The 15,970-nt window shown below is 42.7% G+C and overlaps 1 protein-coding gene across 2 annotated transcripts in view; it reads left to right on the plus strand.

The window, feature by feature from the left end:
• The first annotated feature begins 1,574 nt into the window (after window positions 1-1,574).
• LOC129501346 (uncharacterized) overlaps window positions 1,575-15,970 on the plus strand; it is a 71,127-nt gene continuing 56,731 nt past the window's right edge. For both annotated transcript variants that reach the window (XM_055312401.1, XM_055312400.1), the window contains exon 1: window positions 1,575-1,755. The gene's annotated coding sequence lies outside the window, so the exon portion shown is untranslated. The remainder of the gene's footprint in view (window positions 1,756-15,970) is intronic.

Raw genomic sequence — 15,970 nt, forward strand, 5'->3', positions numbered from 1 at the left:
TTCTGAGAAATAGACTCTAAGCTACCTTTCTGCAAGAATACAGGTCTGGTTTAGCTCCAGTGAGGAGTTAAGCTTCCCTTCAGGTTCTGCAGGTAAAGGGGCAACTTCCGGCCTGGGCAGGGGAGACCTTGTCAGGCTGTGACCCCACAACGTGCTAAAAATATGAATGCCACATTATCATCCTGTCCTTCCTGATCTCAACTGGCCTTCCTGATTTCATGCCATCTGCAAATTTGCACATCCTTTGTGTTCCTTTTTGCTCACATTTTATGCTTTCCTTTGCCTTCTCATTCCCCCCCTGCATGTTTCAATCTCTGGGCTTCCATTTTTCTTCTTCTTCTTTTAAAAATGTGGTGTTTTTTTTTTTTTTTTCTCTCTGTCTCTCTTCCCTCCTTTATACCCCCACCTTCCTCCTCTCTCCACACCAATCAAATTCCTGCTTGCTTCATGCCATATTCATTATCCTACCTCATTCCCCCTCATTCCTAGAAAACAGCTCGGTGGAGACTCATTCACCCTCCCCCTGCAACTCACAGTGCCCACCCTCCATAAATTCCAGCCGCCTGGCAATCAGTAACTTCAGCATCACACTTCACAGCTCTCAGAGTTTACACTACTTGTTACTACTCTCCTTGCTACTGCTCTCTAGGGTTTCTGGGGGAAAAAAACCCGCTTTAAAAATATCCTGGGTACAAGTTGAACCCACAGTTAAAGTTTACTCGCACATTCACACATTTCATGGATTTATTTTAACTAGTAGCTCAGGTCTCTGCTCAATTATGCAGTGAAGAAAGCCTGGAGCCTGGGGAAACCAGTTTTTCTCTACTCTGGAGAAGAAAGGCACCTAAGGATGCAACAGAAACCCCAGGGCTGGATTCACCTTCTCTCTTATCTCCCAGCTCCCCCAACCTCAAGCTGATGGGATCTTGCTGTTGCGTTTGGGGTCATTTATTTAGCTCTCCCTGGAGCTCAGGCTGCCCCCCCGGGTGCGTATGTGTGCACACGTGTGTGGCCACTGCTGTTTTTCCAAAGGGCTCACCTCTCTTCTGCCATTTTACCAGGACACAGGAGGCTCCCCCGCTCTCCCGCTCGCTCCCTCTCCCTCTCTCTCCCTGCCCCCAACTCAGCCCAGGCTTTTTCCTGTCTCTTAACTCCACCAGTGCAGCAACTAGCTGAGCTGCTTGGGCGCGCGCGCGCGTGTATGTGTGTGTGTGTGTGTGTGTGTGTGTGAGAGAGAGAGAGAGAGAGAGAGAGAGAGAGAGAGAGGGAGTGAGTGTGTGTGTGTGTGTGTGTGTGTGTGTCTGCGTGCGCAGCTAGGCCGAGCCTGTGAGCCTGCCTGTCACCGGAGAGTTTTAGTTTGCATTCAGAAGAAAGGAGGAGGGGAGACGGGGGGGGGGGGAGGAAAGGGGGAGGGGGAGGAGTGGGGGGGGCGCCGCCGAGAAGGGAGGGAGAATGTCTTGTTTGTGGCTTGTCAGCAATTGCTTGAGACAAGCTTCCATGTGTGAAAGCTACTTGGCATGAATGCCTGGGCCGTACCAAGTGTCACCGCAGCAAGAGGGGGAGTCAGAAGAAAAACAGATCAGACCAGAGCAGACAATAGGCCCCTAAAGTCTTCCCCCTAAGTTGCTTTGATGTTGTCCTAGTGTCTTGATACCAGGAGGCCAGGGATTGCAGGAAAAGGGTCTTTTTTGTCTTCATTCACTTTCCCCCCTCAGTTTGTGACATGATTCTCCAGAATTTCTCCTCATAAAAAAGGTAAGAGCCCGAACAATCCCTTCCTCGGTGGCAGGCTCGTTCGCCGGTGCCTGGAAGTGGGGGTCTCATTCCTGCGCGGCTCAGGAGCAGCGCCCGGGTCCTGCCGCCGGAGCCGTGGCGCGGCCCCTGGAAGTCCTGCGAGGCGCGCGGGGCTGGGGACGGCCCCTCTTTCCAGGGAACCCCGGGAACACGATCCGTGCCTCCGGGTTGGGGGGGAGACGGGGAGGATGGAGAGGGGTGGGAGGAGGGTGTGAGGGTGGAGGTGTGAGGGGGAGAAAGACGGAGCGGGAGAGAAGCCCGGAGGAGAGGGAGAGCGGGGCCGAGCCCGGGCTCGGAGCACCCGCAGCCTGGAGCCCTCGGAGGCCTCGCCCGCTCGGGGCTGCGGGTCTGAGGCTGAGCGAGGGCTGGCCGGGCTCCGCCGGGCGCCTGCACAGATTGCAGCGAGCTTTGTGTGTGTGAAGGTCTGTGCGCGCGCGCGCGCGCGTGTGCTTCCCCCGCACTGCCCTGGCGCGCCCGGTGAAGGGGAGGCACCCCGGTCCTTACCACCCCGAGCCGGACTCCCAGGCGGAGCGGACAGGCAGGCGAGATGGGAGAGCAAGAGAACTCTGCCGCAACGCAATCCAGAAACTTTTCCAGTCTCAGGGATTTCTCTGCTGATAGATACTGTAAAGGAGTTGTGTGCTGGGGGGTGGAGGCGGTGGAAGGGGGCGAGGGGGGGCGGTGCCTCAGTTTCCCCGTCTGTACAATCCAGAGAGCCGAGCGGGGATGCTGCATGTCTGCCTGGGATTTGGCGAAACAGAACAGATCCTTATGTCTAACAGGCGTGGAGAAATCTTCAAGCTAGAGATACTGTGGAATCACCAAGTACAAGTGTTATCATTATTCTTGGTCATCATCATCATCATCAAACCATCATTAAAGACACCCCGAGACAAAAAAAAAAAAAACCGGGGAACACAGATCAAGTGTCTGAGCATTTCTAAGGAAACAAAAAGCCTTTTTCCACCTGTTGGCTTCTGTCCTTTTCCCTTGTGTCTTTTCGTTAGATTTATTGGCCGATTTGTACAGAGAATGGGGTGGGAGGGATTGGGTTTTCCCCTTTCCTCCTCCCTTGTACATATATATATTTTTTTTAAAGAAGGTCAGTGTAAGATGCTTGAAAGAGAAAATGTGCCTCCTGTTATAGTAGTTTATTCAAGTCCTTGTGTTTTCTGCCGCTGGCAGGGCTTGCAAACACATCTGTAAACTCTACCTTGGAGGTTAAAGATTTTTATTGTGGCTTTTAGAGATTAAATGAGATTTATTTACAATTGCTGTTTATCAGAGAGTAAATATCTTACTGTGTGTGTGAGGGTAAGAATGTGAAGGCTCTTTACTCACTGGTGGTTTTGTGGATAAAACCTTTTGCTTTTTAAAGTGACATCTTGAGAGATGGGAATAGAAGGCTAAAATCAGTGCCTAATACTCTAAATTTTTTTAAAGAAAAAATGTCTGCTTATTTTCTTAAACTGTGGATTTCCCCTCTTCTCTTCTTACACGGTGATTGCTTCAAGGCTGTTAGTTGTAGCTCTCTGAATTCTCTGGGGGAATTTCGCTTTCTTACCTAATTCCAGGTTTGCTGTGACTCTGCTAGTTGTCCAAAAAAATCTGCAAAAGTCTGGGAGGCTGTGCCTCCTTCCATTCTAACTGCAAATGTTCATCAGACTGACTCCCTGTTACAGCTAGAGATTGAAGCAAAGGGCCAGCCCTGGTTGGGAATATTTATGTTCTTCCGTTGGAAGCCCGGAGAACCTGACTTCTGGGTATGAGAAAGGATGAAGGCAAGATATTAATTGGCCAGGATCTGGCAAGAAGCACCCTCCACACACACACGTAATGATTTGTTGGAATAGAACTGAACTTCATATTTTAAAACTTAATTTTTTTTTCCCACTTTGTAAGCAGAAGATCTTACCATGGTTTGTCTCTGACAAGATTTCAGGTTCTGGATGTCTTCCTAAAATGTTACAATTTCAGAAGTGCAAGGAAAAGAAAGGTTATTCATCAAGTTTTAAATGAGGACACCGAAGCCCCAGAAAGACCAGCAGTGATCTGAGGGGCTCAGTGCAGCTGTGGTAACATCCAGACCACACCCTGGGGTGTGAGTACTCCGAGGGTTGTCATGCCAGCACCCTTACCTGGCTTCCACACTACATCTTGTACAGCCTAGCACTTGGGCCTGCCAAAAAGACAGGCACCTTTTGAAATCTGCTTGTTGTGCTGGACTATGTAGCTGTACATTCAGCCCTGCTTGTGACACATGGAGCAAACATGGCAGCCACGTGTCACAGCATGAGTTCGTGTGAACTCATTCATGTATTCACCAGCTTATTCAAGTGATGTTTTAGGGGCTATTAACTATGCACCCACCACCTTGCTGGGCACTGAGGACATAGGAAAGAACAAGGCAGACGTGCCCTTGCTTTCAGGGAGTGTAGCATCTCGGTGGTGTAATCAACATTAACCACATAGTTAAATTAGTAATAATAATAACGATAATTTACACTGAACAGCATGCAGATACTATAATAGGACAGAGGGGCAGCCCCGGTGGCGCAGCGGTTTAGCGCCGCCTGCGGCCCAGGGTGAGATCCTGGAGACCCTGGATCTAGTCCCACGTCGGGCTCCCTGCATGGAGCCTGCTTCTCCCTCTGCCTGTGTCTCTGTCTCTCTCTCTCTCGCTCTGTATCTCTCATGAGTAAATAAAACAAAATCTTTAAAATATATATATAATAGGACAGAACATAAAGTTGTATAAGTGATTGTCCTAAATTTGTAACTAGGTGTAAGCTCACTGTCCTTTTCCTCTTAGCACATTGCTGTCCCAGCCAACACCCATTCCCCTAGAGGCGTTCCTACTCACGTAGAGGCCCAGTGTTTCTAAAGACAGTAAACAGCCCCCCCCCACTTCTTCACACAAGGCAACGGAGACACAAATAGTAACTATTAACCCTTTACACTTGTACTATTAAATAACTCCACATACCTTATAAGTTGGCTTCTGGAGCAGTCATCTGGGTGATTCACATTAGCTCTAGCCTTTGCACATTGTGAAACTCTAATGGGTATTGGAAGAGTCGTGGTTAGTGAGGCTCTTGTCTCATTTCACTTACTCCTTAGTTTCTCCAGTTGTTACTAAACACTTAGCTGCAGGAAACCCCACCATTATCACTGTCATCTTGAAATTCCAAAGACAATAGTGTAGTAAAGGGCTTTTCCCATTTCTCCTAACAAGGACACATTATCTATAAAGGGGGAAAAAATTACAGCCTCTTAATCTTACCACAGTCCCATTTTGTTTGGGTTGTTAAAATCTTACTGGTTTGATCTCCCAAAGTAGGAGCATCCTCCATCCTCATTTTGGTCTTGGATGGAGAGAAGGTATGGTGGAAATGCCGGGAGTTTCCATGCTGGTTGATTTGTGTTCATGCTTGTATCATCATTTTCTACATTGTGTGTTTCCCTAGTACTCAAAGGAGAATTGTCTTCAGTGGTGTCAAGCTATCTTTTTTTTTTTTTTTCTAGACTAATTTAGTAGTTTAAAGGGAAGACAGACATGCCCACCTACACAGAAATCATAGGTTTGGTGCCTATACTTTGGGAACCTACACAGGTCGTGTGGTTAAATCGTGTGATGAGCAAAGTAAGAGTCATTTCTATGTACCCAACGTTGTTACTCAGTGCAGTAGCGGCCCACATTGTAGCAACAGCCCTACCCAGAGCTTGCCATAGTCCTCTGCATTTGGCACCTGTGGCCACTGCCTTCTCCTGTGAGCTGTATGACTTCATTTGCAAGTATTTGATCATTTCCGACGCACTCTGCCCAACCCCCAATGTGTTACTCACTGGGGCGCTGCCTCTGGGGGAGGCAATCTGAGTCGGCTTCTTCAGAAGAGCAATCCGAAGAGAGGAGTGATCCAGGAGTGATCCGAGTGGGGGAAGCTAAGATGTGGATAAAACAAGGATCTGGTGGAGGGAGAAATTGAACCAGCTGGGGAGCCAGACAGCAGCAATCAGGTCATCTTTAATTCTGGGGGAATAAAAATGAAGACTGATCACATTTTAAAAGGTGCATTTTGTGGATTCTGTGTGTAAATAAAAGTGGAAGAGCCCCTAGTCCTGTTGAAGGTAAAACCAACACAACATGTAGAACATCCCCCAAACTTCTTGGTTACAAATACGGCTTTTGCATGTAGGTCTAGTGAAAAGAATTGTGTGTGTGTATGTGAATGTGTGTGTTTCCCCCCAAGAGACATAAATATATCTTATATTTAAAATGGAAATTTTCTCCATTTCTTTTAAGCCCTGACATTTTAGTGCACTTTAAAATATCTGCTCAGTCCTCTCTTATAATAGCCCTGTGAATTAAGTAATATCGTTATCCTTCTGTTATATTTGAGTAAGATTATGTGACTCACCCAAGGACTCACGAGAAAATAAGGGGCAGGATGGCTTGATATTCTAGCCAAATTTATTCTTTTCTTTAAACACTTAGGATTTAGAGTGTCAATCAAAAAAAGAAGGGTCCCCAATTCTAGTTTAATCATTACATGTTTTTTACAAGTGCATTGAACAGCTTCTGGTTTTGGTTTTGCCCTTCTATGACCTAGGTCTCCCTATTCTGCTCCTCTGGACCTCTTTCAGAATGAGGGGCTGAGCTACATCATTTCTGTTTCCTTCCTGTAATTCTGCATTTCTCTAACTCTTTGAATAGAATGTTCCATGGATCTGGTCTTTTGGTCACCTTATACAAAGCCCAGTTCAAGAAACTGTGATTCCCAGAGGGGAGATGTTGTAAGTTTATATGTGTAGGGGATTCGTTCTTATATATCCGAACTATGTTGGCATTTTGAAGTGAAAAGCACAATAGGCAAAAGTGGGATTTTAATTTATGGATTGGAAAGAATTGGCCAGTCAGCACATAGGCACATGTGCAAGGAGACTAAAGAACCATTTTCAAAAGAATAGGCTGTTTTGAATGCACATCTTCCTGTATAATAAGTATGAATTGGAAATGGATGGGCCCTGGGTACATCTCTTAGCTTCACTGTTCTTACTGCTTTCTCACAGAAACTGAGTTCCTTTTTGTACTGTGCTTACAGATTGTTTTGAGGGTGCAAGGGACCAGTTTAAGCAACTGTAGTGCTGATGATACATGCTATGTGTTAAGCACTATGCTTTGGGGAATGACAGGGCTACTGATCATCTTTATGATATGCAACTCCTGAAGGATGTTGCTGAAGACTTGCTGATATGATGTGATATATATATATATATATATATATATATATATATATATATATATATAATATGTATATATACCTTTAGATGTGAATGATAAACTGCTTCTGAAATGTGGCCAAAAGTGAGACAGGCAGGGTAGAGAGTGAATGATGTTTTTATTAATCATGTTTGTATGAGTAGTTCCAGACGCTATTCACTTAAAACCGGTTAAGTCTTTGGAAAGATATAATTTAAAAATTTGGTAGCTCTTTATGTAATTTTCTGAATTCAGAGTAAGATCTTCTACCATGTTTTACGAATATCATCTTGCTTGTAGCAAGGAAGACTGGTTCAAGGCTGCTTTGGGGATTAGTAAACCACTGGCATTCTGAATTGGTCTTATTTCTGTCTGCAAAAAAAAAAAGTAACATATAGTTAGTTTATAACTGGTGGAGGGAACTTGGAAGACTATAAATAATAATTTTTTGACTTATACTCTTCCTGTATTCCTGGTTGCTTAAAATTCCTAACATTGGATATCTTGCTTAACTTCATAAAATCCTAAGAAGTAACTACATAAGAGAACTATATTACTGACTTTATAGATGGGAAAATATGAACAGGCTTGTGAAATGATATACCAGCAAGCATTTTTTGAACATAAGAACATACTCTATAGAAATATGTGAAATGTGGTTATTAATTAACATCAAACTTATAGGAAAAGAAAAGCATATTCTATTTATTATTGTTGTTAATCTAACTTTTATTTTTTTAAAAATATTTTTTTAATATTTATTTATTTATGATAGTCACAGAGAGAGAGAGAGGGGCAGAGACATAGGCAGAGGGAGAAGCAGGCTCCATGCACCGGGAGCTCGACGTGGGATTCGATCCCGGGTCTCCAGGATCGCGCCCTGGGCCAAAGGCAGGCGCCAAACCGCTGCGCCACCCAGGGATCCCGCTAATCTAACTTTTAATGATCTCAGTAATTATCAAAAATATTTTTATGCTGTGTGTTAACTACACTGGAATTAAATCAAAAACTTTTTTTTAAAGTATTTTTATGTTAGTCACTTAAAGGTTCAAAATGCGATTAATCAAAAGCTTTGAAGAGCTCTCAGTAATTTCCATGAAAATCTTAATTGTTCTTTTCCTTGAAAAATGAATACACAAACTCAAAATTAACAGTAATGGCAGTTGAAAGAAGCCAAGCCATCATTTGCTCAGAAAAGAAACCTGGAAAGCCTGAGGTCACTTTATTTTGTCTAATACTAGATACGTTGTACCTTCTGTTACCTTGGGGCTTATGTGGTTAGTGTATGATTGAAGAGAAAAATTTTGCTTAAGGTATATGAATAAGGGACTTTTTGAATGTGGGTCAAGGGCATACCTACCTTTTCTAAAGATGCCTGGATGGGTGGCTTAATGTACATTTGTACATGTACATTAAAAGTCCATGATATACTGGGGTGTTTAAGTCAACCATAGTCTAAAGAATGCAGGGTTTTAATAACTGTGCTGTGCAGGGTTCTACCTTTGCCTGGACATCCCTCTGCCTCATTTGTTCCAAGCCAAATCCTACCGCTCCTTCAAGACTTATCCTGGGTATTTCTTCTGGGAAGCTTCCTAGACTCCATCTCTGTTTCACCACCTCTTGGGCTGGGTGAATGCTAATGTGGTCCTTACCACACTGCACTGGAATCAGCCACCTCGTGCTGTGGGCTGTAGCTCCTTCTGAGTTTGGGACTGTCTTTAGTTTTCGTACCCCTACTGCCTAGCAGAGGGTGAAATAGAGCAGGTGGTCACTAATTGCTGTCAAGTGAATACATGGTACACGTTGAAATGTAGCTTATTAAGAAATTTAACTAAATACAAAAAGAAAGACATGTAAAAATCTTAAACTACACAACCTTATGTCCCTTCTTATAAAAGGAAATTTCTTTTTTTTTTTCCTCAAAGATTTTATTTATTTATTCATGAAAGACACACAGAGGGAGGCAGAGGCACAGGCAGAGGGAGAAGCAGACTCCCTGTGGGGAGGCCGAGGTGGGACTCAATCCCAGGACCCCAGGATCACACCCTGAGCCAAACAAAGGCAGACACTCAACTGCTGAGCCACCCAGGTGCCCCCCAAAAGGAAATTTTTAAAGATATTCACCCTTCTCCCCCTTTGCAAAGACTAAATTCATAATAAAGTACTTTGAATATCCCTGAATCTTTCCTTTTCTTATGCTCAGCTTTTCTCCCCTAAAACTTGTTAGTTTCTCATTCTTGGGCCTCGTGGTTCCCATAAGCTAAGAGTTTACTTTTTAGGTCAAAGGATCATAGGTGATAAATGAGTGGTGAGGTTTGCATTGATATTTAGGTAGGAGCTGGATGGAAGTTTTTTCTATCTCAGAAATGAAAAATAAAGAGATCTTTGAAGAAGTCTGGACAATCAGAGGATAGTAAGGTGAATGCCTGACTTCCAGGAGTCCGCAGCTGTGACCCACCAGAAACAAAGAAGGGGACAGTACAATTAACCTTCATTTTCTTTTTTTTTTTTTTTTTTTAAATTTTTTTTTATTTATTTATGATAATCACACAGAGAGAGAGAGAGGCAGAGACACAGGCGGAGGGAGAAGCAGGCTCCATGCACCGGGAGCCCGACGTGGGACTCGATCCCGGGTCTCCAGGATCGCGCCCTGGGCCAAAGGCAGGCGCCAAACCGCTGCGCCACCCAGGGATCCCTAACCTTCATTTTCTAAAGAAGGTTTTAAGTGCTGAACCCTCTGGAAAAGGCCTTCTGGTCACAGAGAACTGACTCACTATAGTTTCCTCGAGGAAAGGGGGGATTCACTGTGAGTGTGTTTACAAATGGGACCTGAAGTTAGAACTGGAAGTTTTCAGGTCCGGAGGTAGCTCTAGGGGCAACCTCTTCTCAAACCTTTCCTCTCACTGTGTGTTGCTTTACTTGGGCTCCTTTCGCTACGTGCTGGTTTGGTCTTCTAGCTGGACTTTGAGTAACCTCTCTCAATCTCATAACTTTTGCTTACACCTGCCATTACTTCCTTGACTTGCCAAGACTGCCACATCCAGAACCCTATCCTCTCCACCCTCTTTCCCTTGTTTCTTCTTCATGTCTTCTTTCCTTACATTCTTTCCATTGTACTTTTTCCTGATAATTGCTTCATTCTCTCAGATTTTTCTAATCCAGGTACCTGAGAAAGAATCCAGTAACCCAACTCATTTTTTCATTGCCTTCTTCTAGATCCCTAACCAGCTTTGCCCAAGGGTCAGACATGCACCTCTAGCCCAGGGGGCTGTGGGTGGGGCAAGGGGTTGTAACTTGGTATAAAACTTTCTTTTGGGATCCCTGGGTGGCGCAGCGGTTTCGCGCCTGCCTTTGGCCCAGGGCGCGATCCTGGAGACCCCGGGATCGAATCCCACGTCGGGCTCCCGGTGCCTGGAGCCTGCTTCTCCCTCTGCCTCTCTCTCTCTGTGACTATCATAAGTAAATAAAAAAAAAAAAAAAACTTTCTTTTAGTAGGAACTATGGAAGGGCCATCTTCCCCTTCGTGTAGGCGGTGACAAATATATTTGGTATATCTAATATAAATCCATTAAGGAAATATAAGAAATTAAGGATAATCAGATTATTAAAAATTAAACTGTTTCATAGTTGACAGTTAGTAGAACGGAGATAAGAAGACTGTGGGAACAAATAGCAAATTTATAACCAGGAAAGAAATTGGGAGAGGGAAATGTGTTAGAGTTAGTTATTAGATGAGTGACATAATTTCATGCATTTATTAGAAAGCAGGAATGTGTGAATATTGAAAGTGAGACTATATTGACTCAGGTTCCAGAGGCTGGTTTAAAAAGCAAGCATAATCCCGAAACTGGAGGCCAGGATGGGGATAAACAGGAATACTAAGCTTCTTAGGGAGCCTCTGCCCATTCTTTTTTTTTTTTTTTTTAAGATTTATTTATTCATGAGAGACACAGAGAGAAAGGCAGAGACGTGGGCAGAGGGAGAAGCAGGCTACCTGCGGGGAGCCCGATGTGGGACTCGATCCTGGATCCTGGATCCTGGGATCAGGCCCTGAGCGAAGGCAGATGCTCAACAGCTGAGCCACGCAGGTGTCCCTCTGCCCATTCTTCTTGCCTGTGTTTTCTTTCTCTGCTTCCTATTCTGCTCTTGATTCCTCTTACGTTAGCTTCTGGAGCAATCTGTCATGAACTAGTGATGTGACCTTGGGCTGGTTATTTATTCTCTCTGAAACTCAATTTACTCATCTGTAAAATAGGGATAATGATTATTATTTCAATAGCTTAGTATAAGAATTAAATTAGATGGCATAATATATTTAAAGTGACTAGTACACATTACCTAGGATATAATAGGTGCTCAGTCAATTGTACCAATTATTCTAGCACACAGGAAGGAAGGAAACATTGCCTGAACAATGTGTTAGGTAATATTTTGCTTGTTATATCATTTATTTCATGTAAGAATCCTGAAGGACTTGTACTGTTATTTCTACTTTAGGAACAAGACTACAATTTTAGTACTTAATTGAATCTTTGCTATGTGCAAAGCACTGAGTTGAACCCTTTCATGTGTTGTCTTATTTAAGCCAAGTTAGAGGCTATTTATGTTTTTCATCTCCTGGTTGAGGAAATTGAGGTCTAGAGAATTTAACTTGCCCAAAGGCATATAACTAGGAAGAGACAATGAGAATTTGCATGTAACTCCACCTGAACTTAGGTCCAGCTCACTCCAGAGTTTTCCAAAGTCACGTAATGGATGAATGTGAATATGACTGAATCAAGATTCAGGTCTTGGGTGGGGCAGTGCTTTTGCAGTTCACTGACTGAGTGACAGACAGATGAGTAGTAGGAAGACATACACAATTCTGCTGCATTTGAATCTGAATGCTGTGATTAGACAGACAAGGGCAAATTTTGGAAGGAGGACAAAGGAAAAAAATTTAATAATTAAAATATGTCAAAATAGGGTCTCTCAGACCTGATGAAATGATTTAACCAGCATGTGTTGAATGTCTACTGTGTGTCAGGCAATAAAAAATGACCTTGGCATGCTGGGATGCAAGGCAAGTAAGGCTGAATTCCTACCTGTAAGGTGGTTTCATTCTGGTGGAAAGAGATGGAGACTTGCACAACTAATAAAGCATATAGCAATGGATCAGAGAACTGTGGTAGTCAAGAGAGAGAACGGTTACTTTTTAAGGGACTGGTGGTCGAAGGAACTGAGGAAGGAACTGAGGAAGGGGCACCTGTGGCTCAGTGGTTGAGTGTCTGCCTTTGGGTCCTAGATCAAGTCCTGCATCGGGCTCCCTGCTCAGCACAGAGCCTACTTCTCCCTTTGCCTGTGTCTCTGCCTCTCTCATGAATAAATAAATAACATCTTAAAAAAAAAAAAAAGATGGAACTGGGGAAGGCTTCATTCAGGAGACAACATTTGCAATGGTCTTCGAGGTGACAAATACGAAGTACCAGAAGCCTTCTACAGTTTCTACAGTTTCCTTCTTCTTTGTATGAAGTAGCTGATTATTGTGATAACATATAGACAGTAGTGTTTTCCAAGGTTCTTTGACCAAATGTGGAGAAATATCTATTCTTATTAATGATAAGCATATATTTCCATTTTCTGGTCTGAGGTTACCTGTGTCTCTATTGAAGGAGCCAGAAAATGGAATCCTGTTTTCTATACATTCTAGGTTGAGGATCTATAATCATCCAGCAGTCCAACAAGAAGCTAACGAATCCCTCAAGTGGCCAAATGCCCCAGTATCAGCTTTTGGGTGTATTGTGCGGTGTTAAGTAGTACTAAGGTACTGGCAAGTGGGTCATTCATCCATTTAAAATCTGGATTGGAGACTTTAGTCTGTGGTTGGGAGTTCCCAATTTTTCTTGCATGCAATACCAGGTTTTCTGGGAAAAAAAAATCTTTTTTTTTTTTTCGGATACAGTCTCAATTTAAAACATTCTGCCTTGTCTTCATAAGTATATTCCTGATTGGTAACCTATGTGTTCTGTTATTTAAGGTTGATAATTAAATTGAGTTTCCATGGCCTGATCCTGTTTAAAGACGCCTGTAGACATCTTCTGCTTGCAGGTTTTGTCCACTTGAATGAGAATGTATGTACTCATCTTTGCAGTGTAAGGTAGAAACCTAGCCAAGAGCCTTTGTTTTGGTTTGGTTCTTTGCGTGATGTCTCCTTTTTTCTAAACTCTGTTGATGGACATTATATTCATCCTTCCTTCAAGGCCTGGCTCAAATGTAACTTTTCTTACACTCTTTCTCAATTCCTAGAGCCTGAGGACTGCCTCCATCCCCAAAGAGTCCATATTATCTTGTTCTTTTTTTGATGTGATCATAATAGCTATACATGTTCAATAGCACAAATCCCTTAATAAGTGATAAACAAGAGGGCAGGGATGTAGGCTCCATTCACCTATGGATCCCTCTAAACACCCAACATAGCCCCTGCCCTACAAGTGGTTGGTGCTCAAAGATGTTTACTAAAATGAACTGAATTGAAGTTTGGGTTTTGTTGGACTGGCTTTGGGTATGGTAACATTGAAGTTTGAGCTCTAGTTCCTTTTTGGAAAAGGATGCTTAAAAAAAAAGGCTTTTAACTGATTTTAGACTGAAAGAAACTGTGTAGTATAAACAGTAATTGTAATTATTATTAATAAACATCATTAAAATAGCATGAACTGATAGAAGTACTTCCATGCTTGCTTTTGCTGGCAGTGTGGGCAGGCCTGATAAACTAACTGGTCTTTTCCATCTGTAATATCTATGATTCTTTGAAATTTTATGTAGACAAGTGCAAGCTAATGTACACTGGAAGGAACAATTGAAACAGCTCATACTCACTGATGGGCTCTGAATTACTCTACTTGTAAGTGCTCAGGAAAAAGATCTCAGATTCATTGTGGATTGCTCAATGGAGACATCTGCTTGCTGTGCAGAGGCAGCCAGAAGAATGAATGAGATATAATAGGCTGTATTAACTTTGAGAATGGGATAAAGAATGATGCAGAAAATAATATAGTGCACATAATTTGGCATTGACTATTTCTGTAATTACAATAAAACATTTTAATGATATACATTGATGTTATGACTTCACCTTAGAATCAGAATTCGGCATTGGGTCCTTTCAAAGAAAACAAAGCAGAAATACAAAGGATCCAGAGAAAAACAACAGACTGTCTCCAAGACATGCAAAGGATTTGCCTATAATGAGAAACTGAAAAGACAAGGACATTTTAATTTGGATAAGGGGGGGACGACGACATTGTATAAATTTATTTAAAATTAATGGAAGTTTCAGAAAATTGCTAGAGCTAGCTTCAGATTATCCTCGGTAATGGAGGTCAGAGATGGGCAGGATAATTGAAATCCCTGATAATCTCCAACCCTCATTTTAGCTATTAGTGGCAGCATCCTGTCCTATGAAAAGTTTTAATAAATGAACAAATACAAGACATTGCACCACAGGATTTGTGAACTAAATGACCCAGGAGAAAGGCTGCCAGTTGTGTTGAGAAGCTCACAAAGTTTGGAATTAGGTGACCATGGGTCTAGTCCCTATTCTTTGTCCAATCTTGAGTGATACGCTTGACTTCTATGAGACCCAGTTCCCTCATCTGTAAGATAGAGATAACAGTAATATTTATTTTATGGTTTTATTGAGAGAACCAAATGAGCTCATTGGAAGTGGTAGGTGAGTTGTGATATTTGATACTGAGGGCTGGTTGTTAAGAGTACCTACTTTCCCATTTGGCTTGCTGGTCTCAAGGGCAGACATGGCTCCTGGCACCTGGAAGATTACATCACACCTTCCCTTCTCTTGTACTTTCTACGGTTTATGTTCATGGTTGAAGATTTTTAAAAGATCCTTCATCTCCAGGATCATCCACAGACTGTCCTACTTCCTTGCTCCCAGAAAGCCTTAAGATAATTTTGCCATGTTTTTATTAACACATGATCATTTAAAAGTCATCTCCTGTAATTTTCACAGCAGCCCTTTGAGGTGTAGACTGCAGTTGTCTTCATCTTCTAGAAGCGGACACTGAGGCACAGACAACTTGCTTAAGGACATATAGTGATGGCTGATAGAGTCAGACCTGCATTTTCTTGCCTCTGGATGGATTGACATATTCTAGAAAACTGACTTATGTGACTATACTGATCCCTTCCCTGGGGAGTGACCGGCCTTTCTTAATTCCCAAGGAACTCGTACTCTACCCTTTGCACACAATTCAGGACTCATGTCCTCCATAGAGCCTGTCCTAAGCCCTCTACCCTGGAAGAAGTCATCCTGTCTGCCTCAGCACCCTGTATTGTATCTTTTAACATACTTTATGTTAACAGTAGAAATCCTTGTACCCTATGCAATTAATAGTTGGTAATGAAAAAAAAAAAACTAGTTGGAGATTTAGTTGAACAAGGAGTTAAAGCGGGAATCATATAAACTATGGAATCATTCCTTAAGCTTTTATTTCAACTTAAAACATCCCTCAAGTTTTTGATGTAAGGCCAAGGCCTCCCTTGTCTTTTGAGTTTCAAGTCTCACATTAGAGCCCTGCATCCTATTTCTCATATAAGTCACTCCTCCAAGGCTTTTGCAATCATTTTGTCTTGGTTTCTTTTAAAGTGGAGCAAGATCTTAAAGACATTCTGTGAGGCATTCAGATTTTTCCAGGTTTTTTATGATGTTACAGGTGGCTCTCCCACACACAAATCGACAGCATGTGTTTTTAGTAACTCACCGTAATGTGCCTTTCCCAGACATTCACCTTAGATCTTGTAGAAACAACTTCTCTCTTTTTTATTCACATTCCTTCCTTTAAGTAAGTTTAATTAAATTGTGTAATACCAATGATTATGGTTTTGGGGAACAAACAATGAGTTTAGGGAAAAAAACATGCT

This window comes from Nyctereutes procyonoides, unplaced genomic scaffold (genome assembly GCF_905146905.1).
Source record: "Nyctereutes procyonoides isolate TBG_1078 unplaced genomic scaffold, NYPRO_anot_genome, whole genome shotgun sequence".
Taxonomy (NCBI): domain Eukaryota; kingdom Metazoa; phylum Chordata; class Mammalia; order Carnivora; family Canidae; genus Nyctereutes; species Nyctereutes procyonoides.